At 38.9% G+C, this 10,855-nt stretch overlaps 1 long non-coding RNA gene across 1 annotated transcript; it reads left to right on the top strand.

The window, feature by feature from the left end:
- Positions 1-255: 255 nt before the first annotated feature.
- On the top strand, positions 256-5,931 carry LOC306921685. Its single transcript, XR_013789811.1, has 6 exons — positions 256-440; positions 2,428-2,538; positions 2,752-2,859; positions 2,975-3,108; positions 3,456-3,583; positions 3,787-5,931. It is a non-coding gene; the product is annotated as an uncharacterized lncRNA (long non-coding RNA).
- Positions 5,932-10,855: the final 4,924 nt, after the last annotated feature.

Genomic DNA, 10,855 nt, shown 5'->3' with positions numbered 1-10,855 from the left:
ATAGCAAGTGATACCGATACATACAGATCTCCATATATGCTCAAGGGACAAGGACTGACAGATAGACTTCTCCATATATGGACATATCAGCTGGATATCTGGTGCAGCGTAACTGTGAGGGCCGAAACGGGACCTGATCTCTAGATGTGATATATTTTTAAACGTTTCCTGATCAAATTAGAGGAAGAAGAGAGGCACGTAGAGAGATAAAAGGACGGCCACATGCCATTTTGTTCAGTGTGTTGAAGAGCCTAATAGGTGATAGTAATATCAAACACTTGTAAGATTAATTAAAGTCATAAACGTAGAAATGGCTGTGGCTTTTCATCCTGAACAAATTGAGGTCCTAGAGGAAGATATTTATGTTAATGTTGAGAGAAAGACTAGGACTACAGCTGAGCAGAAACATCCAGGGACGATTCTGCAGAGCCTGCAGTCTGGTAAGAGATATTAATTAGTTAGTTATTAATGTTATTAAAATATTTATTTTTTGATTTTTCTTAAGTATCAATACGGCATTATAGAAACAGTCTGTTACAAGTAAAAGTCTGGTAATCAAAATTCAAAAGTACAAAAAGTATGAGATACTTGGTTATAACAAAAGTATTGGCATCAAAATATACTTTATGTATATATATATATATATATATATATATATATATATATATATATATGGCAGCTCGACAAGCACACAACATCTCGCATCGCAACATCCTGTGAGCTTGTAGGTTGGCTATTTTCAAATAGCTGAAGCTTAAATATGGCTGAAGTGGTTAATGTAATAATCAAAATCTACAAATGTCTAGTAACAAAAGCTATCAAATAATTGTAGTGGAGTAAAAAGTACAATATTTGTCTCTGAGCCTAGTGGAGTAGAAGCAAAAGTAGAGGAAATTGGAAATACTCCCGTAAGGTAAAGGTAGCTCAGAATTGTAGTACAGTACTTGATTAAAACTACTTGCATCACTCATATTGAACATTAGATGTGACAACATTAAATCATCAGGGATGAGATATCCATGACCATACCTGGGTATTATATTGTTCACAATTCCCACCCATATAGTAATATGATTTTCGTCTGTGCAGCGCCTATTCTAAAATTTCCAAAGACATGGGAGGCTGGCATTAATTCACATAAATTGGTATTAGAGATTACGTTTTTGTTTTGGATACCTGTGTATTTACAACTACAACTATACATGAAGGTCATATGACTAGACTTTTTACATTAAACCCTTTGAGAAATAACCCAAAAAAGGCCACATTTTTGTTCTGGCCATGAAGCAGAGTGGTTTAGGTATGAAAGTTGAGTGTTGATAAGCACAGTGCATTGTGTGCTTATCGATCTGCTATTTTCAAAAGATTTCTACCGGTAATACATTTTATGCATGTGAAAACTTGTGAAACGGGATATTGTGCATAATGATGAGTACTTTCTACTTTTGGTACTTTAAGTACATTTTGATACAAACACCATGTAGGCTATTTCTACATTGCAGTATTGATACTTTTACTTATAGCAAATGAGAGTACTTTTAATACCACTGCTGACTACCACCAGTAGCCTATAGCCCTATATATACCGCCTCCTCTTGTCTAACTAAAACACTATATAAGTAGATGTACAGCAGGGGTGCCCAAAAGGTTGATCGCTATCTACCAGTAGATCACAAAGGCTGTGCAGGTAGATCGCATGACATGCCCCTAAAGAATATTTAATTTAAATATAAAAAAATATATAGCCTATATATATTTTTTGCATCTGCCACTTGAATTAAAATTACTTGATTGATTGACATAAAAAAGGGCCTTTCAGCTCAAACCCACAATGCAATCTTATAGTTTCAAGAGTGTTGCTGTGCACAAACGTCAGTAGCATTACAAATTAAATACAAAAAACACTACCTATTCCATGAGATATTTAGACTATTTTCAGCAATGGTATTCAGTGGGTATAGATCTTGTTGAGCTGGTCATTAATTTTTTAAAGTAGCTCTCAAGTCCAAAAAGCGTGGGCACCCCTGATGTACAGCAACTGAGTACATTTTTAGTATACTTAACCCATTAAGACCTGAGGCAGATTCTACAAATGTCTTCAAAATCAGTAGTTATCAAACATTTTCAAGACAAGGCCCACCAAAATGATTTACTTTGAATTTATGAATTCAAGGCTTCATGGGGCGTGTAATTGATAGAAAATAAGTCACTTTTTGGGTGAACTACTGCTTTAAACAACTTTCTAACTTTATGAAACATTTAAACTGATCTCCCTCCCTCCTCTTTCATACCCCCTCCCTGTGTGTGTGTGTGTGTGTGTGTGTGTGTGTGTGTGTGTGTGTGTGTGTGTGTGTGTGTGTGTGTGTGTGTGTGTGTGTGTGTGTGTGTGTGTGTGTGTGTGTGTGTGTGTGTGTGTGTGTGTGTCAGTGTATGCACATGTGTGCGCATTCATAGAACACTACGGGCTGGTTGGATTGGGGTTTGGATTGCTCTGTGTTGTTCAAGCTCTCCTCAACATTGGTCTCAGATGCTCTCTGTGTAAGTCAAGTTTCATAACAATTTATGTTATTATAATAATGTTTTAGAATTAAATATAGTAAGTGCAAGGCTCTGTGAGCTTGTATGTGTTATTTTTGAGAACTACTTCTAAACCACTTTTCTTTCTGAAAAGCTTATAAATGGTGCCTTTATATAGTATATATGTCAGAACAAAGCTGTATGCAAAACTCACTCGTTGATTCTCCTTTACAGATTCTGAACTGATTAAAGAGAACAACAACGTGACTGAACAGAATGACGCGTTACAGTCCAGTTATAACAAAGCACAAGCAGAGCGTGATGAGCAGAAGAAGCTCTGTGGTCAGTGAAACATCAGTGTTTTTATTCATTGTTATATCATGTTGTTCATCATCATTAATGTGAGAGCATGAAGGGGAAAAAAAAGACGTGGCTAACATGATTTCGTTCTTGTTAGGATCACCTGCATGGCAACTTGGCAAGGCTAAAGGTTATTACATCTCTACTGAGAGGAAAACCTGGAATGAGAGCAAACAATTCTGTATAGGCATACAATCAGAGCTGATGGTCATAAATAACGAAGAAAAACAGGTATATTGTGTGTGTGTGTGTGTGTGTGTGTGTGTGTGTGTGTGTGTGTGTGTGTGTGTGTGTGTGTGTGTGTGTGTGTGTGTGTGTGTGAGTGTGTGTGTGTGTGTGTGTGTGTGTGTGTCAGTGTGTGTGCATGCGTGCGTGCGTGCGTGCGTGCGTGCGTGCGTCCGTGCGTGCGTGCGTGCGTGCGTGCGTGAGTGAGTGAGTGAGTGAGTGAGTGCGTGCGTGCGTGCGTGCGTGCGTGCGTGCGTGCGTGCGTGCGTGCGTGCGTGCGTGCGTGCGTGCGTGCGTGCGGTAATATCTATTGTACAATGTTTAGGTCAGTAACCAGCAGCATTTCTGTCCAGAACTTTGTTACCAGTGTTGTTGGCAGTGGTGACCAGAGTGTGTGGCTGGGTTTGACTGACTCTGGCTCTGTCAATTCGACTGACAGAGTGTGGACATGGGTAGATGGAACACCACTGACCACACCAAAGTAAGACTTTACCTTCATTCTACTGTTATTCATTTCAACTACATTTTTACTATTACACATATTTCATCTTTGCTGTCTTTTTCTAAATTATGTTAAAATACAAACCTACAGTACCACACTGTCACTTTCACTATGCAGTAAATCTGTATTTAGAATAACATTTGAGGTCAATGAAATAGAATTAAATGTTCATACTTCTACAGGTACTGGGGCAAAGGTGAGCCTAACAACTACAACAACTACAACAACGGTCTTAGAGAAGCCTGTGTCGAGTTTGGGCATAAAGAGAAGAGAGGATGGAACGACGCATCGTGTTCTGACACTAAACGTTGGATCTGTGAAAGAGTTCTGTAGTGTAGTGGTTCTCAAAGGCCCCTTTTCAACCGGGGGTTGAACCGGTTCCGAACCTTTTTCCCGTTTTTTAACTGTACACTTGACAAGATCCAGGGTCAGTACCCATCTATGTCTATATTTGAACCTCCTACCTCAAAATAAATACAGGATATTATTTTAAATCTAAAAAACTCAGCAGCAGGTTATGATAATATCAATGTCTGGTTAAAGACATATTACCATCAATCATTGACCCATTGAACCATGTGTTTTCACTTTCTCTACGGGCGTTGTTCCAAGAGACTTGAAAATGGCAAAAGTTATACCTCTGTTTAAATCTGGTGACTCATCCTTATTTTCTAATTACAGACCAATTTCTATCTTACCGTCCTTGTCTAAAATATTGGAGAAGTTGGTTTACACTAGAAATTTTAAACATCTAAATAAGAATAATAGGCCTATATTATATGAACATCAATATGGGTTCAGACAAAACATTCTACTTACATGGCTCTTTTACAGTTTGTTGATTGAATTACCAAGGCACTTGACAATAAGCATATTTCTAGATTTATCAAAAGCTTTTGATACTGTGGACCATAAAATACTTATATCAAAGCTTCAGAGGTATGGTTTGTCTGGTTTCGTGATTAAATGGCTTAGTGACTATCTTTATAATAGAGAACAGTTTGTTTCCATTAATGGTGTCGACTCTGACAGGGCAAAGCTAGTTTGTGGGGTTCATCAAGGCCCCCTTTTATTTTTTATATATATATAAATGACTTTGCTTCGGTATCTCCTAGATTATTCTCAATTCTATTTGCTGACTACACCATTATTATGTCACATGATGATTTTTGAAATATTATTTAGGGAAGCAAATGATGGTTTATCATGCGTATCAAACAAGTTGTCATTAAATATAGAGAAACCAAATTTTATTTTATTTTGTAATAAAGGTAAGAGTTATTTAAAAAAGGAGGCAAATCTATTCATCAATGAGACCAAAATCAATCAAGTAACCTCGACAAAGTTTCTAGGGATCATAGTTGATGACAAACTTAATTGGAAAAAACACGTGTTTGTAAAAAAGCAATGAAGTCTGTAGGCATAATTAGGAAGGTGTGTACATTATTGAACAGAAGATGTTTTTTAACCCTGTATTATAGTTTGATTTTTCCTTACATATCCTATTGTAATATAATATGGGCTAGCACTCATTCATCTCATCTTCAAAAAAATATTTTACTTCAAAAAAGATTTGAACCATCTGCTCCTCTTTTCAAGAAATTAAACATTTTGTCTGTCTCTGAGGTAAATTCTCTACAGATATGTATATTTGTGTACAAATGCAAAATCTTCCAAATGGTTTTAATTGTTTCTTTTTTTTAATTCAAATATTCATTCATATGCCACACGTCTATCCAAGGACCTGCACATACCTTTGCTTGTATTCGCGACCTTATTCTTTCGGTCATGACCCACACTTCATGACCATAGGTGAGAGTAGGAACGAAGATTGCTCGGTAAACAGAGAGCTTTGCCTTCTGGCTCAACTCTCTTTTCATCACAACAGTGCGGTACAAAATATTGTTTGTAATATATAACTTATGCATATACTGTATGTATGTACTGCATGTCATTTTGTATCTATTTGAATGTATTACTGGTATTGTTTTGTTTATATTTAATGTCTGATTCTTCAAATTAGGGGAAGTTCTCGATAAGCCTTTTGGCTTTTAACTTCTCCTGCACAATATTACTGTATGAATTTCTTTTTCCTGTTTTTAACCTTTTTTATGTGCGAATAAATAAAACCTAAAAACCTAAAACTATAGTTGCATTGTAGCCGGATATGCATCTGATTCTGAATGTTTGTTAGTCTGATTCCCGCCCTGATGAAGACCTGTCTATGGGCCGAAACATGTTGACATTTTTATTAAAGTTCTTTATAACTACATCCTCACCTCACTTTTTTGAGTTTTTTGATTGATTTAATAAATAAATGAACAGTTTGCAAATAGTACGATTTCACAATGATTGCTAAAAGGATAACCCTAGGGGCTTGTTTTCATTGTGGTCCTGCATTGCACGGGTCTCTTCTTCATTTATAACCGGATATTAAGTTTGGTTATAATTAGGGATGTCCCGATCACGTCTCTTTGCTCCCGATCCGATTCTGATCATTTGATTTTGAGCATCTGTCGTTCTCGATTTTTCCAGATCCGATATTACATTTTATAGAACACATTTATGCCATATCACAATAGTACAATATCCCAGTCTAATATCATGATATGGATATAATATTGATACTAGGGATGTCCCGACAACCCTAGTTATGATGATTTTCAAAAATAGTGAAAATAGCCTATCAACAAGCTTACATAATACTGTATTGGTTTTCTCTGAAATGACACCTGGCCACATTGTTGTCAGAAGAAATGGGAGACATGATGCAGTAGATAAAGTAGTGAAGATGGAACATGGTGATGTGTGTGCTCTGCTCATCTGTACAGTTAGGCTACAATAAATGGAATATGTGAGGTAGTGAGAGCAGCAGCGCTGCTGGTGGTCATACATGATGATGTACCTGTTCTGTTCCTGCAGTATAAACAACACACTGAGGACGTCTCTCACATCTGAATAACACACACATTGTTTGATTGAAACATTCTTTTACATATCTAGTATTTTTCTTAAAAGCTATAATATGACACAGATGCGTCCTCAGGTCTAAATGGGTTAAAGAGGCTGCTTATTTTAGTTTCATATGATCAATTCCTCTAGTTCTTAAAAAAAGGGTTATCACCTTGAATTGTTTTCCTGTAAAGGATCACAAGAAATAAGTATTTCATTATACTTTGTGTTATGCTCTGTATATATTGTGTGTATTTTACTTGGATAAATTGTTTACCAATTATAATCAATAACAGTTAAAAGGAGGTAAACACTAATCTGTATTACAACTTTAATCACAACCTTATTGTATCTGTTCTGTATAGTACAGTACAGTACGTAATGTTGCAGACAGTATATCATTTGCATTTGACAAAAGTATTTTCTTGGAATAATTTTCTATTGTATCAACCATTTATAATTGACCTGGCAGTAGGCATATACTAAATAAACTACTAAAGTATAATAGTATAATGTATATAAACTATAGCATAGATAACAAATAGATACATATAATAGTAAAAGCATTATAGCATATGTCGTATATTTTGGAACCACATTTCATTAATATCGCTTAATAATAACTAGACATAGACTGAATTGTTTTAAACTAAAAGTGTTACTCTCGTCTCTCTCCTCATGAGAGGCTCAGGCTACAGGACGTGTTTGTGTAGACATTCAGGCACCATTCTTCACAGCTGGCAATATGCTAAATAGCTAGGCCTACTTTGATCTAGGAGCATTCAGACCAGAGGTCTCCTGTTGTCCTTCCTGGTGACCATATATGGAGACAATTTAGGCATGTTTGACCACTTTAGACTAAAGGGGGGTTGGGATCACCTTTGCATTCTTCCCTTTGTTGTCTCTGTCTGTATCTGTATAAGGTCTACTGAAAATGCCTATCTGTGTGTTAGTGTGTGTCCTGCCGTCAGGCTGGGTGCATGCATGGCTCCGGCCATGCATCTGATTGCTGTATTGAACTCTGCAAATAAAATGGAACTCCGGAACCTTCATCTGCCTGTCTCTGCTGTTGACTTCATGCTCCGTACTTTTGCCTAAGTATTAGAAGTTTGTTCATGAGCTTTATAGAGAGAATAGTACTCTCTCTTTGGAGTTAATTTACTTCAATTGGTGCGACGTAACCGGTGTCTATGGTGCGTTCCAGCGTCAGGCAGAAGAGAGTCAGGGGCTTTTTTATTCAGTCTAATTTTGGCGGTTGGTGGTTGGTGGTTGTTTTTCGGCGAAACGGCGTTCGTCTACAGCGGGAGGAGGTGGTCTTCTCTTCGGCGACGATGGGGACGATGGCGCAAACGGTGCGCTCCGGATCTCCGATGTGGACAGCAACCTGGACTCGGCGACGGACAGGGGGAGAGGCCCTCTACAGCGCGTCGACGGGGAACCATGCTTCTCTTCACGTCTCGGCGGGGAGCAGCGGATCTCCTACCAGGGGAGCGGCGATGCTCAGCGGCGATTCGAGGGGGATCCTTGGCTTCATCTGCTCGGCGATCAGCGGTCTAAGGGAGGCGGAGGACTCGCTTCATCGGCTCTGCTCGGCGACGGCGAGGCGGTTGCTCTACGGGCTACGCAGTCTGCTTTGGGGGCCGATGCGGTTCTCGTGAATTCGCTTTGTCAGTCGTGTGTTGCGATTCATGACTGAAGGGAGGAGGAGGTGTGTAGAATTCATTTCGAAATGGACAAGAGGACAGTGTCAAACAGCGGCCGTACGATGCAATGTACTGATCATACATTTGCATACACGACACGGGCCGAAAAAGGACACATCTCCGTGGCGGCGCGTCGAGGAACTCGAGCCTTGACTGCCCGAGCGTGGTGACTGATGGACAAAGAGGTTATGTATTGTTGTGAAAGTGATTTTAATTGCATACTAGACAAATTGGAAGAGAAGATGTATTGTTTTCAACATGAATTAGTAGGCATTATGTTGATTGTATGTTTTTGTCGTATAATTTGATAAGTTGAGTCATGAGTAGCCTACTTATGGAACAATGAGGTAATTTCCTAGAGACGTGTAGAGAATATTAGTTGAATATTGCTTAGACTCTGGCCTGTTAACGTATTTTTACCTGCGTTATCAACTGGACGTGATGCGTAGTACTACCTTAGTAGAGCAGAGTTTTATTTCAAGCATTATAAACGTATATGTTATAGCATGTCCTAAATTAAGCAGTGTAAGTATAGGATGTTTTTTCACTTTATAGTGGTGACTAGTTTTTAATGTGTTGATTAGCAGGGTTGGGCCTGGCGGTCCCAAGCCATAAACACGCCCGATCTCGCTTATTTGTAATCAATCAACATTTCAGATTAGATTTTAATAGAACACTAAAAGATTCTACTGATGCTGAACCGAAATTTAGTTATGTGTAAAGTATGTAATGAGAATTGCCTGAAGAAGTTATGTAACCTTGATTCCGTTTGTCTCTGTAACCATTTGAATTCTAATGTAATTGTTTGTTTGTCTTAGGCCTATCTGTTGTTTTTAATTTTATCTTTTCTTAGTGTCAAGGGAGGGGGTCCAAATGTGGTTCCTTTTATTTTGTGATAAACGTGTAGTACGTTTATCCAGGGAGGAATGTCGTATATTTTGGAACCACATTTCATTAATATCGCTTAATAATAACTAGACATAGACTGAATTGTTTTAAACTAAAAGTGTTACTCTCGTCTCTCTCCTCATGAGAGGCTCAGGCTACAGGACGTGTTTGTGTAGACATTCAGGCACCATTCTTCACAGCTGGCAATATGCTAAATAGCTAGGCCTACTTTGATCTAGGAGCATTCAGACCAGAGGTCTCCTGTTGTCCTTCCTGGTGACCATATATGGAGACAATTTAGGCATGTTTGACCACTTTAGACTAAAGGGGGGTTGGGATCACCTTTGCATTCTTCCCTTTGTTGTCTCTGTCTGTATCTGTATAAGGTCTACTGAAAATGCCTATCTGTGTGTTAGTGTGTGTCCTGCCGTCAGGCTGGGTGCATGCATGGCTCCGGCCATGCATCTGATTGCTGTATTGAACTCTGCAAATAAAATGGAACTCCGGAACCTTCATCTGCCTGTCTCTGCTGTTGACTTCATGCTCCGTACTTTTGCCTAAGTATTAGAAGTTTGTTCATGAGCTTTATAGAGAGAATAGTACTCTCTCTTTGGAGTTAATTTACTTCACATATACACTGTATGTGATCAATCTGAATAGTGTATTGCAAACAAATATTTATTTTGCCACAATGGTCACATCCATATAACCTGATGGATCAACCAAGTAGGGGACTAGAGAATTACAGTACGTTTCAAGCACAACTCAATACAAAACTGTTGTTAACTGTGGACGACACCATAAAGCCTTACACTTGTTTACAATAGGGTCCACCATATTCAATTCATCATAACATTTAGAGAGGTACAAATATACACTTCTATATAGCCAAAAACAGGAAATCATCATAGAGGTAAAACGGGAAAAAAGACATATACAGTGAGGGGAAAAGGGGTGGGTGGGGGATTCAGATTTTACCGGCCAGTTTTGAATTGCAGCCGTCCGTAGGTGCGGCGTCAAGGGATTTGCATGTCTTAATGACTGTTGGTAGGGCGTTCCACATTTTGGTGGCATAGGAGCGAAATTAATTTGGTCCCTTGTTTGTGCCGAATCTGGGTTGCACATGGTTTGTTGAACTCCCTCTGGTGTTGTGGGTGTGGACTTCGCTGACATTAAGGACGTATTTAGACAGGTACATGGGTATCTTGGTGGTGTATCGACTCTTGTGGACCAGACCCATTGCAAGATGCTGTACTCTGTCGTCAACCCTAAGCCATTCCAGCCTGTCAAAGTGGGCAGGGGTGAGGTGGGTTCGGGGAGTGAGGCCAAGTAGTAGCCTGACCAGTTTGTTGGCCAACAATCAATTAGAAGCTGTAGCCACTCCCATCAAACCACTGAAGTCATGACTCTGTCTGGTGATCCAGTTAAAAACACACAGTTACGCACGCACGCACACACACACACACACCCACACGCACACACACACACACACACACACACACACACACACACACACACACAAAATAAAGTATGCTGGGAATATTGCTGTCAAAAAATGGAATGTGAGCTTTTGAGTTTTGACTTGCTCACACTTGTGCGTATACTGTTGAAAAGCTCACTGGGGGATGACACAGTATTGGCTACTGCACAGGTCATTTTCAACACACAATCATGGAAAACATTCCAAAAGTGAATACCAAGGGGCCCG

Source organism: Electrona antarctica, assembly GCF_951216825.1.
Source record: "Electrona antarctica genome assembly, chromosome: 4".
NCBI lineage: Eukaryota > Metazoa > Chordata > Actinopteri > Myctophiformes > Myctophidae > Electrona > Electrona antarctica.
This window is presented reverse-complemented; position numbering and strand designations above follow the sequence as displayed.